This window comes from Gymnoscopelus braueri (genome assembly GCF_963280865.1).
Source record: "Gymnoscopelus braueri genome assembly, chromosome: 12".
Lineage (NCBI taxonomy): Eukaryota > Metazoa > Chordata > Actinopteri > Myctophiformes > Myctophidae > Gymnoscopelus > Gymnoscopelus braueri.
In genome coordinates, this window is record NC_137614.1 from 20,272,428 (window position 1) to 20,289,660 (window position 17,233).

The following is a 17,233-nucleotide window of genomic DNA, read 5'->3' on the forward strand; positions in this document are numbered from 1 at the left end:
ATAACGAGAACTTGTAAACTATCAGAAAGAAAAATGTGAATGTCCATATCTCTGGGGCTTTGATCCGGCAAGTGAGAAAAGTGTACAACCAAGAAGTTCCAGATAGAAGGGATCAAAGATGTTTTGGTGTTTAATGGCTGTTTTATGACAGTGTGGGAGGGTTTCCTTGCAGCCTGGAGAAGCTCCATGTGAACTCTACCAGTCAGACACTGTCATCACAGTGTGGTGATAACTGGAGGGATTTTCCAAATGTTCCAAGTAACCTCTTGTTAAATAACCTGCACTTAACACTTAATGACCGCACCTGCTCCTCTCTCTCTCTCTCTCTCTCTCTCTCTCTCTCTCTCTCTCTCTCTCTCTCTCTCTCTCTCTCTCTCTCTCTCTCTCTCTCTCTCTGTGTCTGTCTCTCACTTTCTTGTCCTCTATCTCATTTTCTATCTCCATCTTTTGCTTCAGGTCGGTCTCTCTTTCCTCTCTCTCTCTCTCTGTCTGCCCGTCTCTGTATCTCTTCTCCCCTCTCTCCTTCTCTTCCTCTCTGATGTTTCTGCAGGTGTCTGAGTTTTACGACAGAGTAATTAACCATTTTAACCCCAGCTCTCTGTCTGTCCTTGTCTTCACCTCCGGTGTGATGTGTGTGTGTGTGTGTGTGTGTGTGTGTGTGTGTGTGTGTGTGTGTGTGTGTGTGTGTGTGTGTGTGTGTGTGTGTGTGGGGAGGCTCAACAACTGTGATCTACAATGCTGATCACCTGCCATCAACAAGTATTTTGTCAAGACTTGACTTGAATTTCCATAATCCTGACCATGGGGTCAGTGGTACCAAATTGTGCTAGTGTCTTTGTTTTGGTATTTTTGGGTTCCCAAATCTACCGTTATCTTCTTCCTACCCAGCATTAGAGCATGTCCTCATCTCTTTGCTTCTAGTGCCAAGCTAAGACTCATTTTATTAAAAAAAATTCACGAAAAACCTTTTTCAGGGAAATATTTAGTATTTTAGGTTTAAGTTATAAATGGAAAGCATGGGCCTGAATTAAGATCTGCTTCTGACATTATTGTGCCATTCATTTATATTATTTACCCCATTGTGTGTGTGTGTGTGTGTGTGTGTGTGTGTGTGTGTGTGTGTGTGTGTGTGTGTGTGTGTGTGTGTGTGTGTGTGTGTGTGTGTGTGTGTGTGTGTGTGTGTGTGTGTGTGTGTGTGTGTGTGTGTGTGTGTGTGTGTGGCATATTTGTTTTACTGTGGCAGTGCTTGCTTGCTCAGGGGAGTTGTCTGGGACAATGGCCAGCATATCACTAGAGTGTGTGTGCGTATGTGTGCGTGTGTGTGTTCATTTAAACAGAAGTAAACCACTATGACTCTCCTCCATGTCTGGAGGGGGCTTACATAAGCCTATTTACTCTCCCAAGGGATTCCCCCACCTTCATCCCTCTCTTCCTCATCCTCCAATCCATCCCTTACTCCATTCGTCCTCCAGACCCGCTCTCTCTTTATTTTGTCTCTCCATCTCTCCTGCCCACCCACTCATGTCTATAACAGAGTTGATTCTGAAGGCTTCTTACAAGACCTTGACAATACAAGACCTCTCTCTCTCTGTCTCCCCCTTCCTCCATCGTGTTGTTTTTTCTTCATCTGTCCATCCCTCTCTGCTGTCTTTCTCTGGTCTCTAATATCATTCTGTCTGTCTGTGTTGCCTTGTGTCCATTTCTTCTTCAATCCATCTTTGCCCTTTCTCTCTCTCTCTGTGTCACACACACACACACACACACACACACACACACACACACACACACACACACACACACACACACACACACACTGTACTGTACAAGCCAAACAAACACACAAACACTGTCGTTCTACAGATCTGGCACCAGTTCCTCTCCCCTTCAGGTGTTGTTCTTATCCCATCTCCACACAGTCTCACTCTTTCCCAAAGCCTCATTCATCCCTCCTTGCCCTCCCCCTTCCCCCAATTCAATCCTCCCATCCCTCCACTTCCCCTCCCTCTCTCCCCCTCTGGCGTTTACAGCCCCATGTGGTAAAGTCCCCTCTCACTCCCATTCATCACTCACTCATAGCCTGGGTCCACCATGCTTAAGGATGCTGAACACAATTTAGCCTGCATCCCTGTCTTTCCCTTTTCTCTTTCACCTTACCCTTCCCTCTTTCCCTGTCTCTCCCTTTCTCCTTCACCTTCTCCCTCCCTCTTCCCACCCCCCCCCCCCTCGTGATATCCTCCTTTTTCTGTGTGTCAACTATGCGTTGTACAGTTTTTTTATTCTCTTCTTTTAATCACTTTAAATATATACTGTATGGCAATGGATACACTCCATTGCTGTTGCACTATAACTTACATATATACTTACAGTACATGTCTGATATCTGCTGCTAAGTGATGTCTGTCTTGTACAAGAGACTGTGATATTCTGCCTATTTCATTTTCTTGTTGTCTGACTTTTTCCTTTGTTTCATTCATATTCTTAAGTTGTGACTGTATTCTTGTTCTGCAAATCATTGGAGCTTATATTGACAATAATGTCACCCACTCTTTTACACCTGCAGGAAGTCTAGGCGCTACTGAGGGGGTTGCACATGCCTGCGCACACTGGGGCTGCACAATATCATACTTCAATAGTTATGCTAATATCTCAATACTGATACTATATACAATAATAACTATGGGTTCACACTTATATTATATTTTAATTGTATCAACAGTGAAAAAAAACATTCTTCAAAAAACGGCATATTACAGGTCAATTATGCTCTTATTTTAAACGTTTAGTCTGGCGTTTAATCTCTGTGCTGACCGATTCAGTCTCTTTGGTGCGCCTAGATTGTACTGGTCTGCCGGAATCCCTGACCTGTAAACTTGTGATGTTTCAATACACTTGAATTTGAAGTAGAAATTGAACAAAACATCCTCTATTTTCAGTTTATGTACTACATACGCACTTAAAACATTTATTTGTAACCTCAAATTCTGCATTCTATATCCAGGGACTCTGCCCAAGTTTATTTTCATCAGTTTAAAAAATAAAACAAAAAACAACACCATTAAAAGATAGGTAACTGACTGAGAGGGAAACTGAACTCAACCTATAGCCAGCTGTGGTATGTTTGGTCCAGGAAGCATCAACAGACAAAATGTTGCGCTTTTTCTCTCCTCCCATTTTTCTCAGTCTCTCGTTACACTCTTTCATTCCTTCCCTCTATCATTAACCCCTTCAAAGCATGTCTGCTTTATTGTACAGTGCTAGGGAAGAGCGAGACAGGATAGCTCGTTTCAAACCTGTGTGATGTTTAGAGCAGGTCTGTGTCAATCTCTCTCTCTCTCTCTCTCTTTCCCTCTCTCTGCCTCTCTATCTCTCCCTCTCTCTGGCTCTCTCTCTCGCTTCTCCCTGCTGTCTTGTCCTTCTAAATATAATCCCTCCTTTCCCCCCTACAAAGTAAACATGGATTATCCCCTCCTTCCCTCGCCTGTCTTTTATCCTACATACTGTAGCACTTACAGTATGTCCCGTTTTCCCTTCCTCTGTCTCTCTTTCTCTCTCTGTACTTTTCTCCTATTCCATCAGCCCCCTTCACTTAATTTCTCGTATCATTTTCTGTCTGTCTCACAATCTCTCTGTCTCCCTTTTTTTTCTCTCTCTGCCCCCCCCCTCTACCAACCTCTATGGCTCTTTATTGTCTCCGCCAGGCCGAAAGGCATGGCGAGAGAGTATGTTTTCGCCCCTGTCCGTCCGTCCGTCCGTGTGTCCGTGTGTCCTGTCTGTGTGTTACCACCAAATCTCCGGCACCGTTGGCCCGGTCGCTGCGAAACTGTGCACACACACTCCCTGGATGCCAATTCAGAACCTCTGCCTCAAAATTTTCACATGGGCCTGTTATAGCGCCACCAGGAGGCCGATTTGTGCAAAACCCATTTTTTCCCATTACTCCTACAGTTTTTAACCAAACCTCATGCAAATCGGTACACAGTATCTCTATAGTCATGTGATCAACCCTGATCTGTCCGATTTTCCATATTCCATCCTCATTGGCTAAGGTTTCCATCCAAAGTTTGCAGGATTGGTCCGTTTTGAACAAACTGCCTCAAATCATGAACGCAGCTTGCCATTTCCATAAAATTGCACACGCACATTCCCACTAGGCCGAGGAATAAATGGCACTTAAAACTTTTGACATCAGCCTCATGGTGGCGCTATAACAGGCCGATTTGCATTTTTAACTATAACTGCACCGATCTGCGTGAAACTTTGCACGCCTACTCCCTAGAGGCCAAGGAAAAACATCTGCACTGCATTTTTCACATCTGCTTTTTACAGCGCCACCAGGAGGCCGACTTATGTCAAATACATTTTTGGATATTAATCCTTCAGATTTTATCCAAACATCACGCACATCGGTACACAGTATCTCTATAGTCATGTGATCAAGACGCATCTGTCCGATATTTCATATTCCATCCTGATTGACTAAGGTTGACTTCCAAAGTTTGCAGGATTGGTCCGTTTTCAACAAAATGTCTGAAATCATGAACGCGGCGTGCGATTTCCGTGAAAATTTGCACGCACATTCCCACTAGGCCGAGGAAGAAATGCCACCCTTTTCACATTGGCCTATTATAGCGTCACCAGGAGGCCACAATAACTTACCTGACCTGGCGGAGACCTGTGCTCCGAGGAGCACTTTTTCTAGTTGCCTCTTTACTGCCAAGTATGAGGTTCATAAAGTACAGGGAATTTTCTTTGGCACACGGTGCAGGGACAACCCAACATTATGATTAATTTGAAATATGGACACACACACACACACACACACACAACACACACACACACACACACACACACACACTGTGCCCCCCCACCCCCGTCCATCTCTGTGTCCTGTCCTTGGCTCTCATCCTTGTCTCTCTATGTTCTGTCTGTGTCTATCATCTATTCTGTTTCTGGTTCTTTCTATCAGACCTGCCTACTTAATCTCCATCCACAGCAACCATGCACAACATCAACGTCATACCGAGAAGGCCAGCTTTGATTTATGATAGGAACATTGTGTGTGTGTGTGTGTGTGTGTGTGTGTGCGTGTGCGTGCGTATCTTGTGTGTACAGTATGTGTGAGATTGTGTTCAGGTATCCCTTACCACACACACTTTATTTTTATTTTTTTTACCCTGTCAGTGTTAAATGAACACTCACAATTTAGCTTGCAGGTGTCCATTTCAATTTGTGCGTGTGTGCGTGCATGCACATGTGTGTGTTTCTGTGTATAAGCCACACTTTGCCCGACTGCTTCTCAAGGTTTCTAGGCGTGGAGCTGTTTTGTCGTGCCACTTATCAGTGCTTAAGTGTCCTTGGGTATCACTAAAGACACACACACACACACACACACACACACACACACACACACACACACACACACACACACACACACACACACACACACACACACACACACAATGGTACTTGCTTAGGTTATTAAATGAAAAAATAACGCACAATGACAGTTGAGGAAACAAAATGCTTTATTTAAGCAGACCCATGTAAATTATGTGTAAATACTACCTACATACAAGCACATGCACTTCTTGTACACACACACACACACACACACACACACACACCCACCCACCCACCCACCCACCCACCCACCCACACACACACACACACACACACACACACACACACACACACACACACACACACACACACACACACACACACACACACACACACACACACACACACACACTCACACACACACACAGATTGAATTTGTACATATTTTTGCACACACAGCTCTTGTCATTTCCCACGGCTCAAGTGTAAGTGTATTTGGTCTAGGAGCGCCAGGCTTATCTTTCTGTTGTGTCAACCTTGTGTGTGTGTGTGTGTGTGTGTGTGTGTGTGTGTGTGTGTGTGTGTGTGTGGACTGGAGGCGGGCAGGGTAGGCAAAGGCAGCTGATGTCTCTGTCCATAGACTGCGAACACTCAACACACACGCACACGCACGCCCACACACAGTAGCACATCTATTCATATTCATGATTTGCCAGGTTAAATACTAGTTACAGACACTGGCCTTGGATGGCGCATTCTTTTTTAAATGACCATGAGTCATTACTGTCAATTACGTCAAACTACATTTGCAACAACAGGAGTCTCAATATGATGCTTCACAGGAAATGTATATAAAAATACAAAATATACTAAAACAGTCAAGCTCAAATTATTGATTCATTAGTGATTTACTTTTTCATATAGAGGATATTGTTTTCTTTACCTTGGCGTGTGTGTGAGCGGGCGCATGCATGCACGTATTCTAAACGCGTTCCTTGTTTTTTCCTCTGCGTCACACAAGGTCACCGACAATAGGATTTTGAATTGATGGTCAAGTGTAATTATCAGTGTGATAATGAGGTCACTGAGGTCAGTCTGGCAGACTCCATGTCTCTGTGTCAAAGTTCATCCAGTTACTGTTTACTGTAGAGTAGCTGATTGAGACACTAGAGGGGGAGAGTGTTTGTCACTCTCTTTTGCTACCTCTCTCTCTCTCTCTCGTCTCTCACACACACACACACACACACACACACACACACACACACACACACACACACACACACACACACACACACACACACACACACACACACACACACACACACACTAAAGAGTGAGTTACAAGAAAGAAAAATAAAGTTAAACATGTTTTCTTTAATTTCCTGTGATTTGTCCATTTCACAGTCACACTGAAAGAAAGAGAGGAAAACAATGAAGAAAGGACGAATAGAGAAGAGACGGCTGGAGAGGTGAAATGATGCCTGTGTCTGAGGAGGGAACGAAAGGAGGTAAAAACACTGACGAAAAGAGAAGGAGAGAACAGAGGATATGATAGTAGTTTGCAGATGATGGCATAATGAGAAGGAGAGAACTACAACCACAGGACCGTCAGTATTAAAATTCTATTGTCTTTTTTATGTCCAATGTATTTGTATTTCAATTCATAAAGTTAACATAAGTATAACTAAATGCATTTTAAATTAAATTAAAAATGTACTTTTCAGGATTCCAATTAAAAAATTGCAAATAAATCTTCTGGATTCCAATAAAAAAATGGCAAAAGTAGCAGATCTACAAGCTCAAAACGTGTCACACTGCGACACGTTTTGAGCTTGTGGATCGGCTAGAGATTTATTTACGAAAATAGAGATTTATTTACGAAAATAGTTAAAATACAGAGATAAGAGGTGTCTGCCCGACAGTAAATGCAATGTGGCCCTCTGGAGTGAGTGTGGAAATATAGTGGCCCTCTCCATCCTCAAAGTTGCCCACCCCTGATTTAGGTTAAACATTTGTGGAAGAAGTAAAACAGTAAAATCCTCAGTGTTAATGTATCCTTTTGTAACTCCGATGTACAAATGTAACCAAATGGACCTAGATTTGTCTGAGTAAAAGGTGGTGTAAGTGATATGTTTTGTTCGCTCTACATTCTGATAGCTGTCATTGAATAGAATATTTGCTCAGTAACAGAGTTCTCCCCGTCTTTAGTAAACAACAAATACAAATTTCTGGTCGGGATACCAATTTTTTCCAATCAGGAGACCGAACTCAGGCAGAATACTAGTGATCAAACAAAACAATGAGCAGACAAAATTAGAACTCGAAAACTAATGAATCATTGTGGAGTTTCTCTACTGATTGGTTAAAATTGATATCCTGACCTGAATATGTATTTTCTCTTTACTAAAGAGATGGGGAGACCCCTGTTGCTGAACAAATCATATAGAATATAGCATAGCATTGATTACTATCAGAATATAAAGCTTTAACTTTGTAACAAAATTAAACTTTATTTTAACAACAAAATATCACTGCCCCTTATACAGCCCCTTTAAAGAAACATAGAGGATCTCACTGTGAGGGAAGAAAGAAAGCGATGGCCAACCAGAAAGAGAAAGTGATGAAGGAGGTCAGCGTGTGAGAGTGTCAAATATGTGTGTCAGTGTGACAGCAGAGAGGAAGGAGATGGAAATAGAAAGTGCTCTAGAAGAAGAACTGGATGCCATCAGGACGGTGTTGTTCCACTGTGATGCCCTGTCAACTTTCACCAGGAAGAGAGGAGTGTTCACCTCTGAGAGTGTACACATATAACCAATAGACCATTACGGGTCCATTTTGGTTGCATGTACTGTATACACTCTCTGAGGTACAAATGGTTGAATGAGCACTGATTTTACTCTGTGTGCTCTGGTATTCTGGAGGCAGGGAGGCTTTTGTAGGCAAAAGAGAGAGATAATTCTATTAATTTGTGGTCACCAACATTGGAATGAAAAAGTGCAAAGCTCAACAAAACATTCACAACACGTACTGTATAAAACACACATACAACAAGTACAGACAAGTCTGTAAGTGGGGGGGGGAGAAGGAGAAGATAAGTGACCGAGGGAGGAGTTGATGGGAAAGGCAGAGTGAAGGACAGGGCAAAGTAGGAGAGAGGAGATAGAGGTAAGTTCAGAAGGGTCTACTAAGAAAAGAGAGAGAGAGAGAGAGAGAGAGAGAGAGTGTGAAGAGACCGAGAGACGGGAAGTAAGAGACAACAAAGTTAGAAACAAAGAGATAAAGTAATGGACAGAGATACATACAGAGCAACGTATAGTTAGAGAGAGAGAGGGAAAAAAGAGGAAGATACAGTAGGAAGTAGAGAAGACAGTAACAGGGAGGGATCGATGGAAAGAGAGAGGGTGTGGATGAGATAAAGAATGACATGGCCATGGACTGACAGAACAAGATAAAACATTAGAACAGGGAGGAACATCCACATCAATACTGTTGTCATGACAACCTGCTACCTATTTTGTACCTAATATCAAATTATCTTTTCAAGGATTAATAAAATCTACACAGATAAGTTTTAAGTTATAATTGTATAATTGGCTATAGCTAATGGGGTTCAGGCAGTGTTGGGGAGTAGGTAGCAGTGGTTTGAGTTGTCCGAAGGTCATGGGACAATAATAGTGGTGCAAGCAACAAGGAGCAGAGGAGGATATAAGGTATTACAAATTTGAAGGGGAGAAACCTTTGAGAGGACACATTTAAAGGTGGGGGGTGGGGGGGGATAATAAAAGTTAAGCTCTGTCAATTTCACTGTTTACTGATAGAGGATGAGAAGACCATAAAGTAGTAGAGAGAAGGAGAGCAATGAAGTGAGGAGAAACTAGGCCAAATGACGATAGAAGAGGACAGATGATTGAGAAGGGAGTGGTTAAGATAGCTGCCTACCACTCACTGTTTGGACAGGGTGTGTGATGTCTAATTGGAGGAGCCATGGCAAAGGGAGGAGGGAGACAAGATTGATAGTCAGTGAAGTATGTTTACATAAAAGCTAACAAGATCTGGCTCCTGGTCCTCCCTTACTGTGGGAGTTCAGGCAGTGTAACATAGGGATAGTGAGGCTGATGTACGCATGTGTCTTGTGGGTGAAGTACAAATGGTTTGTGTGAAAAGTCGTTATGTGCTTGTTCGCATAAGTATTAATTCAAAATAGTATGTGTGCATTTTCCAGTACTGAAGGTGTGTGAATGTTTGTGATAGTATTATGGAAAGCAGGGTGGTACAGTATCTGTGTGTGGAGACAACCCAGGACCTGTGTGCTCCAACCAATATCTGCCCTGCTGGAATGCTCTCGAGCAAGCACCCATTGAACTTGGGATTACATTTCAAGGGGTTCCATACTATGGTTGACCCCATTTTTGGACCTCCACATGAAGGGTGGCCAGTGAAAAGACAGTGAATACAGTATCCTAGTATTGAAATGTTAATTTCCTTCAAGTATTTTGTTACCATTGTTTCCACTTAAAGAACAAAATAGCCTTTTTCCTAATATTTTAGATAATATACAAACCAGACAAAGAAGATAAATCAAACCTCACTATTAGGGGGAAAAGAAAATGTTCAAATGTATGAAACTATCTCATTGGGTAGGTCTGAATGTGTGATAGAACCTCTTAAAGGTTACCAAATTCTTGTAGAAATGTGTCCAGTAACCCAGTTCTGGTATGGGCCAGTTTTGGCTTTCTGCAACATGACGTGTCCATTGTCCTTTGTTGTCCTTGGTGCCGGTCAGTCCCGGGTCCTGGTATGTTGGATCTTGGTTATGTCCCTTGGATGGCCCTCTTAGGAAAAAATAATTGTCCTTGAATTCTGGAATTCCTACAGGAGCACAGGGAACACTTTGTTATTGTATCATTTGTCCCTCTCTATTAATCAACATGATCTCTTGTTTTTCTCTATCTCGGTTTCTCTTTTTTCTGTTTAATTCTGTTTTCTCATATACTCTCAGTGATTCGTTTTTATGTTTGTAACTCGATTCCAGCCTCTCTCTCTTTGCCACTACCAACCTCTGTCATTCCGCTGATCACTTTTGATATCCTCGGAAAGAACGCGCAAGAGATCAAGAAAGATGGACAGAGAAAAAGAAAGAAACTGAGAGAGAGAGGGAGAGACAGGACTGCACTGGGTTTCCAAGGCAGGCGATTACACTGGCTGCAAGACAGCAGTAACTAACTCAGACACACACACACACACACACAAATAGTCCCATTCCACCACGGCAATCTCCCCATCCTGCATGCAAATGCACACACGCACGCACGCACGCACGCACGCGCGTGCACACACACACACACACACACACACACACACACACACACACACACACACACACACACACACACACACACACACACACACACACACACTCTGAGCGATGTCAGGTGGTTTTGTCATCAGCCCTCAAACCAGCTGTGTTGAGTCCAGAGCAGTAAACTGGTTTGAGGTCCGGTCGTCAGTCTTTGATGTGTCTAACACACCAGTGAACTCTGGAACATTCTATATGCCTACAAACACTTCACACTGGGGCCGCACCTGCTGTGTGTGTCTGTGTAGGTGTGTCCGTGTAGAACACACATCTCACACCAAAACATGTGCAGTACATGTTACAAACATACCCCTCTTTCTTTCTCTCTCTCTCTCTCTCTCTCACTCACTCACTCACTCACTCACTCACACACACACACACACACACACACACACACACACACACACACACACACACACACACACACACACACACACACACACACACACACACACACACACACACACACACACACACACACACACACACATTTAGAATTTTTTTTGCATCATTGATGTCTCAGTTGTCGCTAACAGCTTAAATCATTTTAGACACCCTCCTATGACTCAATTAACTTGTCCAAACTATTTCATGGGTGCTTTCACACACATACTGTACTGTATTATGCACATCATGCGCTTATGTGTGTTTTGGCCAACAGTCTTCCAATATAACGGGTTGACCCTGTAGAATCATTTGATCTAATTACAGGAGGTACAGAGATAATTGGTCCTGCTCTGAAAGCTGATAGTCCTCATTTCCCAGACTCTAGACCCAAATATGTTCAATTACCCTGTCATCCGTTCCTGTGAAAGTGGTTTTGATGGAAGACTGATGCTGGCAAACTCCATTGGTAGAGGGACTGGATTTTTTCCGATTTTTTTTCTTTTACTTATTTGATCTCCTGGCTCCAGTGTTCACCGCCATATTCAAGCTCTCTCTGGCCCAGTCTGTGGTCCCCACATGCTTTAAGAGGTCCACTATTGTCCCTCCCTGTGCCCAAGAACGCCTCCCCAACAACAATTACCATCGGGTTGCATTTACATCAGTTGTCATGAAGTGCTTTGAGAGGGGATTACATCTGCTTCTCCCCAGGACAGTGAATCCACTGCAGCCTGCCCACCATCCCAACATGCAAGTTTTACACCTCTATAGCCACGAAAAGAGGATGGCCTACACGTTCAACCACTGACTCAAGTACTGTAAGAACACAGATACGCAGATATCTGCTCTCTATGGAGCGCACATTTCTAGTTGTTATTATCCCCAGCTGAAGGCCAGAGATTATGTTTTCGCCCCTGTGCGGACTCCCGTTTGTCCATTTGTCAGTCTTTGAACAACTAATCTCTGGCAGCGCTGGAACAATCGGCATGAAACTTTGCACGCACATTGCCACTAGGCCAAAGAAGGCCAAATCTTTTAAATCAGACTCTTGGTGACGCTATAACAGATCGCTTCACAATTTGGCCTATGAACAATATAATGGGTTGTACAATAAAAAAAACTATTCTCCCTGGATTCCTTGGATCATGATGCAACTCTCCATATAGGCCACGCCCAATTGTGCCTGACAAGATTTGCCGCCATTTTGCCTTTTCTTCAACACATACTACTCCTACAGATTTTATCTAAAATGTAAAGATGTGTTGGTCAGATTTTTAATATTACCTTCCGATTGGCTATGGTTGACTTAATGTTTTTCCCCTGAGTAGCGAACCCAGCAGGGCAGAGATCTGTGCTCCGAGGGGCACTTTTCTGTTTTGTTATTTCCGAGTTACGCCCGGGACAGAGATTTGATAAATTAATAGAAGGATTATTTATGTAAATATACATCATGCAGTCACAGGACCGCTATCAAAAATGTCACATCATAATGATTTATAATGATCATAATGACATTGATAATGATTATGAGATATTTAACTGCATATAAATCCTCTTTTATGAGCTGTGCTGATGAGGTAGGTATCTATAGGGGTGTTTTGGAGAGCAGATAGACTCTGGTCTTCTCTCCTCGTCTCAACCACACACTATAAATCATTAATAAGGGCTGTGTTATCTCCCCACTGCTTGCCATGGTCAGTGCTGTGTGTGTGTGTGTGTGTGTGTGTGTGTGTGTGTGTGTGTGTGTGTGTGTGTGTGTGTGTGTGTGTGTGTGTGTGTGTGTGTGTGTGTGTGTGTGTGTGTGTGTGTGTGTGTGTGTGTGTGTGTGTGTGTGTGTGTGTGTGTGTGTACACACGCGTGCGCACGTATATTTACAAGTGTATAAGAGAGCGATGCATGCACCGGGTCTTTGAAGTGTAAAGTAACGGGCCCCTTTTAAGTTTCTGATGTGAAATATTAATATGAGGTCTGGAAGGGAAAATGCAGTGTGGGCGTCTATGGAAGGGAAGCTATATTGGGGGAGGACGGGTGGAGAGGACAGAGGAGGACAGAGAGGAGGAAGTGGAGTGGGAATGGTTGTATAAATACAGCTAGACAAATGTCAAGTGGTGGCATTTGAGGCTGCTTCATCCTTGAATAGCTCTGGGAGGACCTGGCTCCAAGCTAAACGACAAGGTCATATTGTATTGTATCATATTAATATATAGTGTATCGCTGCTGAATGCTGTCGGTTGGAGACCTCGTATGTCCAAAACTGTTACTTTTCAAGATTCTAATTCAAAAATTGAAAAAATGCCGATCTAGAAGCTCAAAACATTTTGAGCTTGTAGATCTGCTTTTTGTGTGTGACACTGTAGTATGACTTAAATGGGGCATTAATTTACGAGAAAAATAAAACGGAAACATTTAAAATATGGAGATAAGGGGTTTCTGTCCGACAGCGATGATATCATTATATCACACTTTACTGTATTGTACTGTATCTTATTGTATCAGAACGTATCATCTGTTCTGTCCTTGGATTAGTGACTCCTGCTCACTCACTCTGGTACTGTTGTTCATGGACTACTGGGATGTACATTTACACATGATAATTAGAGGCCTGCTTAGGCTGATTGCTGTAAATGCTTTACAGCTGATAGATTATATATTCCTCGTTATTTTCACTGTAGGATGACTATACATATTTATCCATACTCCCACTGTGTAGCTGGCTGACACTGTACATAATATCAACCTCACAATATATTGCCCATATGCCCATACTACTGGTGATAGATTGTACATTGATATTTATGCATACATACATCTATATCTATTCATATTTAATACTTAATGCTTATCCCAGTCGGTCCAAGTGCAGATGTCCAGACCAGAATTTAAATCTTCTATTTGGTTTTTATTTTTATTTTATTTTATTCTTTTCAACATTAGTACAACATTGTCTGTCTGCCTGTCTAGTCATGGTGTAATGAAATGTACTGTGTTGTCTTGTATAATATAGCATTATATGGTACTGCTACTGAATGATGTCATCTGGTATTCCACCAAATCCAATCCAAACCACTATCCAATTTCATTTTCAACAAAAGTTACTGTGCACCGTAAAAACCTGAGTGTTCATTTAACTCAGAGAGTTTTAAAATGGAACCAAACGGAGCCGTAAGGGTCCATTTGGTTCCATTTGAACAACAATCTATGAGTTAAATTAACTGAGGACTTAACCTTTCACCTTTTCCACTGAGCATAATCACATTTCTCACTCAAATAATATATATATAATTAATATAATTATGTTGTAATTTTGTCATAACCACCTAATAATTGTCCCTCCTCTCTCTGCTCTTCTGTCAGTGTACATGAATAAGTAAACCCCTGAAAAGAGTTCAAGTGGAAGGGACTTTGTTGGTGAACTTGGCTCTCATTCTGTGTGTGTGTGTGTGTGTGTGTGTGTGTGTGTGTGTGTGCGTGCGTGTGCGTGCGTGCGTGCGTGCACGCGCGGTGGGGGTCAGGAGGTGTCGGAAGGTAAATGGACTGGTTAGGCAGACAGAATGAGGCTGAGGTTTTTTCTGGAGGTCTGTGTGTACGTTTGTATATGCATTTGTGTGTGCAAGTGTATGTGTGTGCAGTGCACGTGCATGCATGTGTGCCACAGCAGACGTCACACAGTAAAATCCTCTGTGTTAATTTAACACTGTGAATGTACATAATTTGACCCTTACGGGCCCATCTCTCCACTCCGGGAGTTAAATGAGCGCTGAGGATTCGAGTGTGCGGTATTGACAATAGGCTGTAGAGGTTTGGGAGGAGACTGACCTTGTTAAAGAGGCCTTGAACAAACAGAACGGAAAGAGAGGGATGGAGGGCAAAAATGGGGAGGCAGGGAATGACAAAGAGGGTAAATTGATGGAAGGAGGGGAAAAGGGAGAAAGAGAAAGAGGGAAGATGGTGTGGAAAGAAAGGAAAGATGGAAGGAGGTGATTCTGTTCCAGCATGGACAGAAGCAGGCACAGACGGTGTAGGTGGAGGTGAGAAATAGAAGCAGGGAAGGGAAGTAGGGATGAGCAGAGGGAGGGATGGATTCAGCGGGAGAAACAAAGGAGGAGGGCTGGATGAACGGATGGGTAGACAGGGGGTTAGAGAGAGAGAGGGATGGAGGGAGGGAAAGGTGGAATAGATGAGGATGGATGGACGGCGGGAGGGAGGGAGGGAGGGAGTAAGAGGAATGGACATGGAAGAGGCGTACAAGGACAAGACATGGATGGATGGATAGATGGATGAGGCAATGAAGGTGGGATTGAGAAGAGAGGGGAAAAGAGAGCTGGAAGAGGAGAAAAGGGGATCAGATGGATGGATGAGGGAGGGATAATAACAGGAGGAGAGAGGTGTCAACAGATGAATGTAAAAAGACATTGAATGGAGAGACAACAGCAGGTCACTCTGTTAAGGTTTGCTGTGACGGAAAGCAGACATAATTGGGTCATATTTGTGTGTGTGTGTGTGTGTGTGTGTGTGTGTGTGTGTGTGCGTGTGCGTGTACGCGCGCGCACACGTGTGAAGAAGACTGAATAAATTTAACTTGAGTGGATGTGTTTGGATTTTCATCCAGAAGGCATGAAGACAGGAATCAAAAATCAATAAGTGATAAATAAATGATAAGCCACACATTTTCAAAGAGCAAATCATTTCAATGTTGCAGCACTCCAACTACAGTGGTGTGTGTGTGTGTGTGTGTGTGTGTGTGTGTGTGTGTGTGTGTGTGTGTGTGTGTGTGTGTGTGTGTGTGTGTGTGTGTGTGTGTGTGTGTGTGTGTGTGTGTGTGTACCGTTGCCATGGAAAAGGCATGTTGGGTTACCGAGGTGTTGATGTTGTCAACACATCGGGACCTTTTCACATGTTGCTGCCCGGTTAGTAACAACACACACACACAAAACATTTCCTAAATGCGTATCAGTGGTTTGTCCAGTGTCAGATATCATAGGTAGCCTATATGTGAAACACACACACACACACACACACACACACACACACACACACACACACACACACACGCGCGCACAATCATACACACACAGACACACTCAAAATGCAAATGAACGCTGACACACACCTGCTGATCCCTGCATCTGTGTTTTTGGAGAGAGAGAGAGAGAGAGAGAGAGAAAGACATAGCCTGACTCCAGCCCCTGAATCACTAGTCACGCCCATTAAAAGAAAATATTAACAAAACTAAATGTAAATTCAGTGTCAGACTAAGCGAGGCAGAGAAAGAGAAATAGGCAGAAGTAGTCCATTGTTACATTTAATATTTTACTTGAGTTAAATTAATACCCCGTATTTTACTGTGCATGAATGAGAAATCAGCCAATTGGTTGTGTCCAAGGCCATGTTGAAGCAGTATGAGTCTCTCTCTGCATTAGGTCAGAATAGAGGCTCACTTTCAATGCTGGCTGAATGGCTATTATCTCACTGAGCCAAATATGAACATTTGCATCTATTTGAGAATATTTTTACATTGTCATTACCCTTTGTTTTCTATTCTACTATTTTGGCCACAAAGAGGAAGTCACGGAACAGTAGCTCTTACGTCAGGGTTATCAACACACGAGCATGCACACACATACACGCACAGAGTCCTCAGAGACTCGTGTGTGTGTGTGTGTGTGTGTGTGTGAGAGATAATGAGAGCTGCTGACTGGCTGCAGTGATTGGCTGCCTCCACAGTCCCTAGGGATGGCCGTCTGAGCGGTGCCAGCTAGACGCCAGGCAGACCGAACAGTGTGTGTGAGAGTGTTTGTGTACTATGTACAGTATGTTGATATCCCATCAGCAGGTTTTTTTGTGTGTTTGTATGCGTGTTCGTGTCCGTCATTTCAGCAGGTGTTTCTGTGTCTCTACAGTATTTGAAGGTGGCACCACCATCAGTTGTTTGTACAGTACGTGTGTGTGTGTGTGTGTGTGTGTACTGCTGATACTGTGTCGCGCCCCTCTGTCTAAGAGCAGATAGTAAACGCGATACATTATCGCGTGTCTTAAGGAATAGGTTTTCTCTCATATATCTATATATTCAACCAGCCGTTCACTCGCTTTTCTCTCTAACTCTCTCCTACCCCCCCCTCTCTCTCTCTCTCTCTCTCTCATTGCTTTATTTCC